The sequence below is a fragment of the Tamandua tetradactyla genome, chromosome X, assembly GCF_023851605.1.
Source record: "Tamandua tetradactyla isolate mTamTet1 chromosome X, mTamTet1.pri, whole genome shotgun sequence".
Taxonomy (NCBI): Eukaryota; Metazoa; Chordata; class Mammalia; order Pilosa; family Myrmecophagidae; genus Tamandua; species Tamandua tetradactyla.
In genome coordinates, this window is record NC_135353.1 from 56,975,031 (window position 1) to 56,988,977 (window position 13,947).

Genomic DNA, 13,947 nt, shown 5'->3' on the forward strand with positions numbered 1-13,947 from the left:
AAAAAGTTAAGAGGCTTCTAAATGAGGAAAAGACTAAACCAAAGACTAATTAGCCAGGGCTCGTGAGCCTGCAATATGGCAAATACTCCCTCTCATCAAGAAGTAATAGCTGGAGGAGGGGCAGTTTTAAGTATATCCAAAAGTCTGTGAAAAAGCTATTCAAAGAGAAAAAAAAAATTGTGAGTGTGATTTGAACAGGCTACTGAGCATCTGACCAAATTAAAGCTGGGTAACTCCCTCAGGAGCTTTCAGAGCAGACCCAAATGCAGTCTGGAAGCTGGGGTCAAGGAGAGGCAAACACTGAGGGTGCTTTTGTTTGTTTGTTTGTTTGTTTTTACCATAAAGGCAGGAGAAGCCCTGGGCTTTCTAATTACCAACCCGATGATACTGTACTTTGGGAATAAGTGAAATCTCTGCAAAATGTAGCTTAGTTGCCAGAAAGCAGTCTAAAATAAACTCTGATGGATAGAAAGAAATTATGCCTGAAAAAATTGGAGTCTGGGGACTAGGAGTTCTGGTGCAAGAGTGGAAAGTAGGAAATGTTCCCTTTTCCTCTTCCCCTATAGGAACCACTTTTCACTGGGGAATACAAAGTCAATCTGAAGATAGAATCTAAAAGGTACTTAAAGAACACCAGACAATATGCTTTTGAGAAACCAAGGGAGGGGCTCCCCCAGGATGCTGACTGAAAAAGCCGGAAGGCAGCACATCTCTAAACCACGATCCACATGTCATGAAGAACAATGCTCCTGGATCCAACTACAGCTTAAGGAGGGGGTGAGCAGGTGGGGGGAGGGGGTAGCATGGCTGGTAACCACACCAACCATATGTGTCCTGAAAATAACCATTTATTTCAGATTCTGAAGGGGTTTAACCACTGCTCTTTTATCTGAAGTTCACAACAAGCCAGTGTTGTACCAAGTCTTGGCAGATTAATTATACTATTTTTTTTACAGATGAAGAAAATGAGGCTCAGAAGGGTTAAAATTTGCTAGAGTTCACAGAGTTTGTGAGTAGCAGGGCCATACTCAAATCTCTTGGATCCAAATCCAATGCTATTTTTACAGTCTTCTTATTGAGAAAATACCAAGGAGTAAAATAACTGGAAAAGAAATACATTCTTAGGAGAGGTAACCCACTTGGGAGCTGGAGGGGGTGCGGTGTAAACCAATAATTAGAAGATAATGATGGTGGAGTTATTTTAAAAATAAATAAATAAACTTAAGGCTTGTAGAGGACCATGAATTGGAAAGCCTTTTAAATTGAAAAAGTTTTGACTCCAGAGTCTGTGCTCCAAGGAAACAGAGTTGAGTTTAGAAAAATGTGAAAGTAACCTGGGAAAGCCACCAAGATGGGGTTGGGATGGCTGTGTGAGTTTTAATCTGGAACAGTGCAATGCCTTTGCCTGCTCAGTTGACCACAGATACTCAGAAAAATTGCTTTGATCTTAAGAGTTAAATGTGAAATAGGTTGGAGAATTGAAAAAAATTATGAATAATTCATTTACACAAAAAACTGAGTCGAGCTGAAGTGCACATTTCAATCACGTAACAAACATTTACTGAGTACCCACTATGAATCAGGTACAGCTGGTACTAAGTTTTGGTGATAGAATAGCAAATGAGACATAGTTCACAACTTCAGGGAATTTGCAGTCTAGTTGGGAATACAGGGAATGAATTGCTATGAAACAAAGTGGTAAGTAACCTAAGAGAGATAGCCATTAAGATGAGAATTGGAACCTAGAGAAAGTACCAGGAAGCTAGGGAGAATCATGCTGCAGGCCCAGAGCACAATTCCAGCAACAAGTTGACTTAATGCCTGCCCCGTTCCCTCCTGGGGGCGGGGGGGCGGGGGAGCTACTGAAATGCTGGAAACACGATAGCACATGAAATATGATACTTTGTGAAATTAACTACATAAATTGTGAAACATAAGTCGTGGTTTGTTGTTCTGCACTAGGGTAAAAATTACAAGTTTTTATCAAGCTAGAAACTATGAGCCAGGAAAAGCTATAAACAGTGCCCTTGTCCCTTCTGACAGGCTGTGCTTCTACACAACAGCTCTGAGAGTAGAGATGTGATGTATAATTTATGCTAAATAGTTGGTCGGTTAATGTCATCTGGGTAAGGGCATGGCTAGGGGTGTTGTAGGGAAATGACATAACCCCAAATTCCTGCTCTTTGATCCACTAGAGATAATGACGGGGGAAAGGTTTATTCAAATGGATGTTACAACTACTAGTAAGGCCACTCTGGGCCAAATTTCACTATAGAAGAGACTGCCCCTGAGGAAATTATAGTAGAAAAAAATATATTGGCATTTACAATGGAAAACCCAAACCAGCGACCTGCTATTAATATATGGCAAGAATCTCAAATACTTTGTTAAATCCTCTAATTATCCCTTGTTTAGAAATTACCTGGACTCGCCTAAATTTTAACAGATATTGCTTTATTAAAATAGAATAATTATATTTATTATTTACCGAATACATATCATGTTCCAGAACTATGTGAACAACATCATGAATCTTTACAGATCTTTACAAATTTACCCACCATTTCCCCATTCCTGCCACATGAAAGCTCTGAAAGGGTTTGGATTTTGCTATGTTGTATACCAATGCATCCCAAATGTTTGAACAGTGTTTACCACCCAAGGTGATGTTCAATATATATTTGTTAAATGAATATTTTAGAAAATTGAGACTTAAAGCTTAAGCAAAGTCACACAAGTTGAATACTGATTCTTAAACATGTTCTATGTGCTTCAACATTTCTTTTGCTTTTCACTATACTACATTGCCTTTTTGTAAAGTTATGCCAGATTTACTGTTCTGGTGGGGGTACGGAAAGTGACTCCATTCTTAAAATCATCTGAAATCATCTTCTTGCCATCAAAGTCAGCCATGCCCTAATCAACTCCCTGGCACCCAAGCCTGAATTCCCTCTGATCTCATAGCACTTATTTTGTGGGTACCAAATAAACACACCACCTTCTGCTTAAACAAATCACGCCCACATTTCCTAACCACACTTCAAAACTCCTTAAACTCCAGGATCAAGGAACCAGGGTTGGTACGGGGGCATCTGAGTGTGGACAACACTTCTGGAATAGTGTCCCCCTTCAGCATTCAAAAAGCTGTCAGCATTCTGACAATTATCACTTAACATTTGCAAGGAATCCTAAAGATCATCTGGTTCAATGTCATCACCCTGTGCAGGAATAATCCTAAAAAATTATTAATTCTTGCCAGCCCCTAGGTATCTATAGGGGGAAGGTAAGAGGGTGCCAGGGGGTACACAAAGCCACAGAAAAGCATGACACTTCTTCCTGAACCAAAAATTTTACCAAATTGGGGGAAAACTTAAAGAATTTACCCATTGAAGAATTTAAATATTATTGTTTATTACAACCACTTCTGATATAGTTTATCACATAGAATATATAATTCTCATGAATGTTTAAATGTTAACAAGAGACCAGAGTGAAGGTTGCTGTTTCAGGGAATATTTCCCTAAGAAGTCACACTGAAGTTGAGGCTTGAGGATTGAGTTAAATTAGCCAGATGAAGATTAGGAAGAGAGCGGGATGAAGGGGGTTATGTATAGTGTTCCTAGGCAAGAGGAATAGTATGTACAGGCTTCTAAGGCAGGAGAAAAGTACAAAATTCAAAAACCTGGAGGCCTGAGTGTCCCAGGCCCAGGCTCTACAGCTGGGATATTATGATATCTCAGGATCTCCTAAAGCATTCCCTAGGAGTCCCTCTTTTCACTTGCATTCTGCCAAAATATTGTGAGAATCTGGAGCTGGGAGGGAGGGGAGGAGCTTTCAAAAGACTGGAAATGAAATGGCTACAGCTGCTCCAGCACCGCCCCCAAATCCTCAGCCAAGATCAGGAAGCCAGGAACTCATAGCTGCCATTTGTTTTGGGATTTTCAATACTCTTACTATCTTGCTAAAATCATTTGCTAGTTTAAATTCTAAAACATTTGATAGAAAAGTAAACCGTAGTCAGCCATTATATATAAAATACTACAAATAACATCAGCTAATATGTTTATATGGCTGTTGTTTAATCCGCACCACCACCCTGTGAATGGGTATTTTTAATTATCCTTATTTTACAAAAAAAGGCTGAAGTTCAAAATATGCCTAAAGGCACATAGCTAGTGATTGACAGAACAAGGAGCAAACTAATGTACTTAATAAGGAAGAGGGATTGTGAGGGCCTTACAGTTAAGTGCTCTTAATCACTGTAAGCCACTTGGCAGAGCCATTGTCCTGCATACTGGAGTTCCCTAAAAAGATTGAATAGAGGATGGTAAAGAAATAAACTTTCTTGAGTGACTAGTATATATTGGGAATAATGATAAGGACTCTTAATATGTTATATCACTTAAGGTTCATAGTAACCCCTTATGGTAGAAAAAAATTTTTCCCACTTTTCAAATGAAGAACTGGCCCAGGCTGGTTAAATAATTTACCTCATTGGTAAGTGGGGGAGCTGTGACTGGAAACTAGGCTTAAGTAACTCCAAAAGCGTGAACCCTTTACATCATAGCACATGAATGACAGCTTAATATTTAACCCTTCCCAGGTTACATATTTGCACTTTAAGGACTTTAAGGGTCTTTCCTGTGTGAATTTCACAGGACAGTGGCAGACCTGAAAAGAAGGGTGCTTGGGAATTGCTAGGTGGGCCTGCCTTATATCACATTAAAATGGTATTTACTTACCTTTTCCCTATAGTTCTGAAAGTGCAGCAGCATGCCAGAAAAGATAAATCTCTGGTCCAGTTATAGCCACCTTCTTCTTCAACTGGGATAACAACTCTCAGACACTCTGGCAACACAAAAACAGAGTGCACCTTTCAATCAAGAGTTTGTTTGCAAAGGGTAATGTTAGAGAACAATTTTCCTTTAAATCGTGCTCATTTTGTACATTTAAAGTGCTTTCTGACTCAAGAATTTGATTTCCCTCTGACTTAAAGAGATTTCTTTTTATCATTTGATGAATTATATTCTCCCTCTCATTCCACCACCTTTTAGAGTACCCACTTTGAAGTGAGTTCCTCGGCTTCCCTACCTCCCTCTTGCTCCAGTTAACCCAGTTAACCTAGGACTTTGCATATAAACCCTACAGAGAAGTATGAACAGTCTGGGCCTTTCCAGAAACTCAAGCTGCTGAAGGAGATATGGTATTTAGTAAAGCAAAAGTGAAGTCCTGCATAAATCATAAAGAAGTGAATCCAGGTTACTCAAACAGGACCCTTGGAGTTACTTTGGGAATAGGCTTCCAGGCAGCTTTATTTTTCTATGGCCAATTTACTTCCAAAATGTTGGAGCCTGCAAGTACCCCAGGAGTAACTTGGCTCCAAAATGCTGGAACAGGTCTTGGCCTTGGAGTACAGTTCTGGTGTTGTTTCCTGAATTTCCACATTGCTGGTTTCCACACATGGATCATGCTTCAAACTTCCTGTGTCTGGACCAAGTGTGTGTATGGTGTGTATGTATGTGTGTGTGTGTTTATGTATTGGGAAAGAATGGAAGAGGGGAGGAAAGGTATTCAAAAGAAAAGCATTTAGCTGCATTCTTACATTATATATGTGTCTCTGTTCTTTTCCTGTTCAAATGAAACTGCAATTTTCGGATCTGCTGGATTTTGCATTTGCAGAGCAGGTGTCATAAATAAACAGGCGACTTTTTCAATGTGTGTCTAACATATATGAACAGCATTTTCGTGGGGGCGGGGGGGGGTGTTATGTTAAGACATACATCCTGAGAATTTTCGCTAATGAATGTACTTGCCTTTGTTTTTTTTTTTTCTTTTTTTTTCAGATGCATCTAAATGATTTAGTTGTTCACCAGGCAATTAGAGAAAAATTGCTCATTCTACACTACACTCCCAGTAGGCTTGGTAGGTGGGGGAGAGTGTCAATCAGCTAAATCTTATGATTTTGCCTTAAAGAAGAACGTAGCCAGAGGTTGGGACTATAAGCTGTGTTCTCCTTCCTACTTTTCCTGTACATTGGGCAAAAATATTGCCAACAAAGTGCATATGTTGATTTTTATTGCACTTTAAAGACAAGTTGCTTTTTAAGGGGGAAAAAGCCAAATAGGGCACGTAGTTTCAGGTGGAGACTCTTGATTTATAGCTTAAAAGATCTTCCTTTTTTCCATATCAATATATGGAGATTTTAATGTGCAACACTTAGGAAACCCAGTATCTTTACACAGGTGCTTCAAAGTCAGTGGCTAATTCTCCTGGTATTCCCCAGCGGGTTTTTCCATATTTTATAGTCAGGATTTGAAGTCAGGGGATGCCTTGGGGATTAGTCAAATGTGTGTGGCATGGTTTGCTATATAAACTCACTCCCTGAAACTAGTTTTCTCTCCCTTCTCTCAACTTCCACAGCTTTTACTGTCAATACCATTCATTTAGCACTTAGCATACGCCTGTTAGTTATCTTTTCATGTATATATCCTTGAAGGCAGGAGCCAAGTCTCATACTTCTTTGTTTTTCCAGTCTTGTCCATAATAGCAGCTCAATCAATGTTTGTTGATGTTGGCCTCCCACCTCCGCCCCCCAACCCCCACTTTAAGCAGTGCAAGCAATGCATGGCTTTAAATTCAAACAGTTTAAACAAACTGAAGGGTTTTCAGGGTAAAAACAAAGAGAAAGTCCTGTGTGGCAAGACAGAAGGAACACCTAAGATGCTTGAAAGACCTGGGTAAATCAGAGGTACCAATAAACCTGCTTTTTGCCACAGGCTAAGAGGTGACTCATACATGGCCTGATTCCCCATTAAGCTCAGAGCTCTGCTAATTATATTCCATCAAAAAATTAAAAGTTGTAGAAGAACAGTAATGCCCATGGCAGGATTGGAGGAGGGGGTGTGGAAGTAGTTAGGTGTTTGAGGGGTTCCAACCTTATGAAGGCCCTGGTAGCTGTGGAGAAGACAGATTGGACAATCTTTTGAGGACAATGTCAAGACTCTTGCCAGGCATATTAAAACACAGCTGCCAGATCCATGCTACCAAGAATTTTTTTTCTGGCATCATCTGCAATGACAAAAGATGGGAAAGACCTAAATTACAACTCAACAGGGGGCTGATTAAAGTAATTTTGGTATATCTATGCAATGGATTACTGAACTAATCATGAAAAATAATTAGATAGAAGTAATTGTCCTAATATGAAAAGATATTTAAGATACATACTTGAGTAAAGAAGGGCAAGGTGTGTTCACATATGTACCCATGTTGCATGGATATGCAAATAATATATTTTGAAGATTACATACCGTTATAGAGTGTAAGGGGACTCTGGAACTGGAGTAATAAAGAGGCAACTTTTCACCGTACTTCTTTCAGTTTGTTTGATTTTAATTTTACCATGTACATATTTTACCTTCTGCATTTTAACAGCAATGTTAATTTTAACAAGTAGCATATTACAATTCTGATCAGTGGTAGTTCTCCAGCATATACGCACTCTTCATAGCTCTCCTGCCCATGCCTCCAAATAACAAGGCTGGAATAATATTCCCTTGATTCATAAAACCAGGTTTCTCCATGTCTTTAATGCACAAAAATTCATCTTCCCCATGAAAAATCACCTAAATAACCTCGCCTCATATGTAAATTGAAGCAATCATACCCATACTCTTATTTCTGAATCTTTTGGCAGCCCCTAGCAGAGTACTCTGTATACCGAGGCCACTCAATGCTTTTGATGATGTGCTACCTGCCCATAACTTTTCCCGCAACCAGAATTATATTGAGATTCTGTTCACAGTGAGATAATGCTTCCTTTAAACACACTTCCTATTGCATGGCCTTGATCTATGTCTCCTAAGAAGACTCCTATTAGCCAAACTTGAATTGGATGTAACTCTTTCATTTGCATGAGTTCATTATACTAGCTCTCCATTGTCAAAGCCTTTACTTTTAGACTTGCTTCCTACTTGTTACATTTTCTAGCAAATATAGATCTGTACAGAATGTGGTTTCCATGGTAAATGTTCTCTCATATTTGTTTTCTCAAGTTCGCTTCAGAGATACACAGCATGATTTCCTCTTTCAGTACGAGCACCACATTAGATTTAGGTCGTGGCGCCACTGCAGAACTGTTTAAAAAAGAAATCTCACCCACACTTGTTAGAAAAAGGGAAACTTATTATTCTAATTGCAGGGAGCCAACCCATACCCACCTCCAGAACTTTAGGAAGAGTCGTTTTTTAAAACAAAGCCACAAATCCTACATACCTTGGACATAAATGCTTTAAAAACATGAGCAGAATATTTGTTTTCCAAACACGTGAGACTCTGCCACATACCTTTGTGGAGTGCTTGGTAGTCTACAGATTTTTCACACTCATTTCATTTTATTTTCATACCAATACCATTAAGTTAATAGAGCATATTTTATAGACTTTATTTACAAGATGGGAAAATTAAGACTCAGAGAAGCTAAGCGCCTTAAGAAAAGTCGTACAACTAGCTAATAATCGCCGGAGACCGAAATGATTATTACGTTGGTTCCAAAACCCATATTCCTCTGTCACCCTTATGCTGTTCTTTTATGCTTTATTTTCCCAGCTGTAAAATGGGAGACTTTCAAGTGTCCCAGCCTGCTATTCTCAATTGCCCGTGTTTTTAAGCAATACCATCGTTTTTGCAGCCAGAAAATGTGAACATATTGATACTTCGCGTACTTTTTCCTCCTTCTCGCCTAATGAATTGAGGGAGGAAAGTTATCTATTCCGAGGAATGAACAGTGAGTGCCACAGAGGTGTACCCGAATCAGTCGACACACTGTCGCACTCTTACCAGACTGAGAAATCAAGCGTCTCATCTTTCTCTTCCCAGCAGTAGCTGGGGGAGATTAGCGAGCAAGACAATAGGTTCTTGTCTAGTTTTATTAATTTTGAGGATGGGTGGGGCAAAAGAATTCGATTGACGGCTCCAGTAACCAATAGGAGGCGTACCTTAGGCCAGGACTCCCCAACTGCAAACTGCAAAAGAATCGTCGGGTGGGATTTACTCTTCCGGGACGCTCCGCCCAGGCCAGCCTTCACAGCCCGCCCAAGAGGCGGAGGCTCCACGGCGCCCCACCTACCCCACCCCGGCTGCCTGCGCAGCTTGCCATGGAGAGCCAGGCAGAGACGCGAATGGGAGGAGGAAGGGGAAGGCTAAGAGAAACAGAGGAAGAAAGGAGGGTGTCTCATAGAGCTGTGACCTGGGTGGGGGACTGTGGTAATAGGAAGCAAGAGGGGAAGGAAATCGGAGGAGCGCTGCGCCTTCCTTTATTATTTTAAGCAGGCTCTGATAGAAGTCGCTTTTCAGCATTTCTATTTGTTTTTCTTCCTCCCGCTGTGGGGCGGGGAGCTGCACTGGCTCTCCCACGCGACTCTGCTCCGCTGTTACCGTAGATTACTGTAGTCTTTACAGAACCCCTTCCTTCCTCCCAGCCACTCCTTGTGTAGACTTTTGGGCTACCGGAACCGAGTCGTGCTATGTTAGTAAGAGGGCGAGAACGAGGGCACCGGCTTTTGCCGGAGGTTCTGGACACCGCCGTTCAATTGTTTCAAACTTCCCCGCCCCCTGCCCCGCCTCCCTTCTGCGCCCCCTCCCCCGCCCCGAGGTCCAGGCAGACTCCCGCCCTTCTTTCCCCGCCCTCTACTCCGCCTCCCTCCTAAGTCTACCCCCACCCTCCGCTCCTGGGCGGTCCTAGCCGCTTACTGCAAGAAGAAAAGCCACCCATTCGTCCCACTCCTCTACCTCCCATCCTTTGCCCGGGAGCTGCCTTCATAGCAGTCACGCCCCTTCCTTCCGAAGAGCTTTCTGGCTGCCCAAGCTGGTAGACCCCCTGAATTATTCCTCCATCCCCGCTCTCTTTCGTCTCCTCTTCTAGTTCTACCCCCACCCCCACTTCGAGTCTCTGTCGCCTCCGACCATCCGCTGCTCCACCCTCCGGCCCGGTATCCTGTCTGTCCATTGCCACCAAGGAACGCACGGACGGAGTGACGAGAAGGGGAGCAGCCAGGAGTTGGGGATTCCTCCCCCTGCCCATCCTTGGCCGTCGGCCAGGGCCAAAGCCATCTATCTGAGTGAGCTGAGAGCCGACACCTTGTCTTCGTTGCCTTCGGGGGTAGGAGACGTGTGGTTACTTTTCACGGGGAGCTGGGGCAGGAATTCATGGTGGCATGAACTTGGTCCTGCCCTCGGCGTGAGTAAGTCTGTCTAGATGCGTGTGGAGATGCCCGTTCGTTCTACTTTTCTTTGCAGTTGTCGGTGAGTTTTCCGGAATGTGCTACAAGTTAAATCACTTCAAGAGTGTGCGTTCCTTTTCGGGCCCTCCTTTGGTGAGGAGATGCTAGTGGGTACCACTACTTAATGGTAGTTTTAACCCCGTTGCCTCCTGGGGTCCTTGTAGGTCTCTAGGTAATTAATCATGCGAGAAACTAAAGACAGGAGATCTCCATTTAGCCCAGCACTATTGTCCGCACTTAAATCAATTGATGCAGGTTTCCTAAGTGCTTAGGGTAGGGTTTGGGGCTCTTACACTCCCCTCTTCCAGGGTGCCATAAATTTTGAAGTTTTAAAGTCTGGGAGTAATCTACCACGATACACTTTGGTGTACATGTGCATTTGCGTAGGGGGTGGGGTGTCAGAGGTTGCTACTTATCTAGTTTGTAAGGTCCAAAGATGTTAGTAACTAGTTTTGCGGGACCGTGCAGATATCTGTAGGGTCCCAAACCCGAGCCACTCTGCGTTGGTGCTTCAATAGTAATACGGATTTCGTCAATAGGTGAAAATAAAGAGTAGGAAAAGTGGGAGGGAAAGCGGCAGTCTTTGTAGATTGTGAGCAGTTCTTCGTAAATTATCACTAATGATATAATGATAATTTGCAGCAAGGGAGTAGATGCAATTAAATGTGTGAGGAAAGGGAAAGTTAGTGAGAAAAAGCATTTCCAATCTCTATTATATTATGAATCTAAAAAAATAATTTTCCAACAACCCAGGGGATTTCTTTCCCCTCCCACCCCACTTTCTCCAAGAAGGATGGAAGTTGGGGAGCAACTTTTATGAATTTAACCCTTTTCTAACATCAGAGAGGAAGATGATTAGTGACCATAATCTTCAATGGTGGAGAGCTAAGGGTATTTAAGTCTCCTTGAGCTAGGCTTTGTGAAAAGTTCTTTCTCATGCCAGTCTTTGTGAAACCTTCTCAGTTAGACCTCTCAGCACCCTCATTTAGTAACTAAGCATAGTTTGAAATACCATTTTAGACATGAGGTACAGCTCCCCCAATCTCCCATCTATTACCAGTTTGGCAAGGGTAGCAAACTTATAAGAATGGTTGTGTTCAAAGACCTATTATGAGCGATCCCTGATCCATTACTTATTTGGATACAAATTACTTACGCTTTTAAATAATTTCTTTGCTTGATTTTAATGGTGGGAAGGAAAGCAGGGAAGGAAAGAAGAAACATTACAAGGCAACAATTTTAAAGGATATCATGTTTCAGATCAGCTGGGAGGGAAGAGCTGGCTTGACCAAACTACATTTTATAACTGGCCTGGGACATTTTAATAGCCAGGTGGCTGTAGAGTAGTTGCATCTATTTACAGATGATAACTCAGATTCCAGCTATTCTGTATGGGTTTATCCGGTGTCATTTACAGACATTTTCTGGCAATGCATCAGGCTTCATTTTAAGATGCCTCTTTCTTTGGAGAAGTTCGTGGCTCTCTTTGGAAAAGTTTGTGGCTCTGTAAAATTGAAAATACTTTTCCTAACTTCATAGTTTAGATATGAAGTAAACTTCTGACCACAGTGTGTATGTAATAGCTTTCATGCAAAAATTGTGGGTCTGTTTACCTATTTAAAAGACTTGAGAAAAGCGAATTTTTTCTTCATATTAATGCTGATTTGGATTTGGAAACTAAAATCTCATTTCTGGTTTATAAAGTAGGGTATATTAGACTAATACATAATCAAAGAGTTTTGTGGAATTGCTTTTCTGGAGTTGAGTAAAGAATAAATCAGACTCCTTCTAGAATGCTTTGAGAAAAGTCTAATCAGAAGGCAGAGGGATGGAAGCTATGACCTTGAGGTCCCACTGAGTGCCAGAATTCTAAGTGGGTACATCTGCTTCTGGGGCTCTCACAAGAACCCTCTCCCAGGGCCTGTGCCTTCTTTAAAAGGGTGTCTTTGTAATTAAGCAACCCTTCTACCCCACCTCCCCCCCTTTCTTCCTTTGATCCAGCTTTATAAGCCTTTTTTTCCTATTTGGAGACAAGAGGAGTTTCTCACACTCTCCTGCTTCCCCTCTTGAGTTTTTTTCCTATCCCCCCCCCCCCCCGCACACACAAAATGTCCCCTGAAGTTCTCAGGATGATTGGAAGTTATTTTGTTTTGTTTTGGAAATGGGTGCCAATGAGGAAGAGTAAAGGATATATTCCTTCTTGGGAGAAGCTTGTGGCCAGGTAGCTTCCTCCATGGAGACTGAAGTTTTGGAATGTATGAGAACAGCCTATTCTTAGGGACTGTCTGGAAGAAATTGTCCTTTGCACCATTAAGCCTAGCTTAAACCCACTGAAAGGGGTAGAAAAAGGTGTATGTGATTGTGTCTGAGCCTTTTTGGATGGTAAATGGAAGAAAGTTCTCAAATCTATTATTATATCACCTCTTTTCCCCATGGACCCAGTGAATTTGGAGATCCGTTTGACAAGTTAATTAGCTTGGGACTAAATCAATTTGTTTAGAATTGTGCTCCATTGATGTTCTGTCTCTAAGCATTTTTGTTGGTAGTTTATTATGATGTGTTGTCTTCAGTCTTACTTCTTCATTCCTTGCTGTCTTTTGTGGACTTTGGTCCAAAATCTAAGGTCCCACCCCCAAGTCAAAGGTTAAAATTTGATCCCAGGAACTAAGGGAACATTAAACAGACTGGCTGTACTGCATTACTTTCTTCCATGGTGGGCTTCTGACCTCTTTTAACCTAGGAAAATCACCCTCTCCACACACTACACACACAGTCTGAATTAAAAAAGAGGAAAAAGAAAGAAAAAAATAGACGGTCATTTACTTTATAAAAAAATCCATAGCAGATTTCTTTGAAAGAACAGGCTTTAATTAGTGCCTTTAACCTATGACTTGATGTATAAAAATTCAGGTTTCTAAGAAACATATTTATTGCACAAAGGAAGACATTAAAATTTTGATGAAATGATTATTGCTTGAATTTAGTGAAGCCATTATTTTTCCTTTGACATTTTTTTGATATATCGAATAGAGTTAGAAGGTGGTTTGTATAACTTTCTGGAAATACATCAGACCACATATTTTGTGGAAGTCTAAGGATGGGACTACTTTTGCGTTGAGGCAAAAGATTTGATTTCCAACAGTTGATACATTTGACTAACCCAAAGATCCAGAACATTGTTTGCAGTAAACAATGGCAGCTGATGCCATTTTTAATATAAGAATCTACAATAAGCTCACCTAGTAAGTTTACCAGTGAGAAGGTCCTGGGTTCTAGGCTCAACTGTAACTCAGTTTAACAACCTTGGCAAGTTTCTTCTTCCGCAAATTGTGGGGATTGGAAAGGGTGATTTTGAGAGCCAGTTCTCACAAATGTGCAGTTCTCATCCTAGGCCTCAATGTTGCGTGTGAGTAGGAATGATTCCTCCTAGAATGAGGTGCAACATTTGATAAAATATGATTAGGTAGTCATCTAGAAGTATGACTGTGTTGTGTTTTATAATTTAACAACATATCAAACTTAAAAGCTAAGATGCTGCTCAGAACATCATAAAGAATACCATCATCCTGATAAATCACCTATTTTCATTGTTCCTGGTTCCTTTCAAGTCTTTGTTCCTATAATTACATGAATTTAACATAGTTATGGTCACAGGAAGATACAATGT

General features: G+C 41.1%; 1 protein-coding gene across 4 annotated transcripts in view; it reads left to right on the forward strand.

Moving 5' to 3' along the window:
- The first annotated feature begins 9,752 nt into the window (after positions 1-9,752).
- AMOT (angiomotin) overlaps positions 9,753-13,947 on the forward strand; it is a 72,250-nt gene continuing 68,055 nt past the window's right edge. For 3 of the 4 annotated variants that reach the window (XM_077145684.1, XM_077145687.1, XM_077145686.1), the window contains exon 1: positions 9,753-10,302. The gene's annotated coding sequence lies outside the window, so the exon portion shown is untranslated. The remainder of the gene's footprint in view (positions 10,303-13,947) is intronic. The other variant, XM_077145685.1, reaches the window with a different exon arrangement.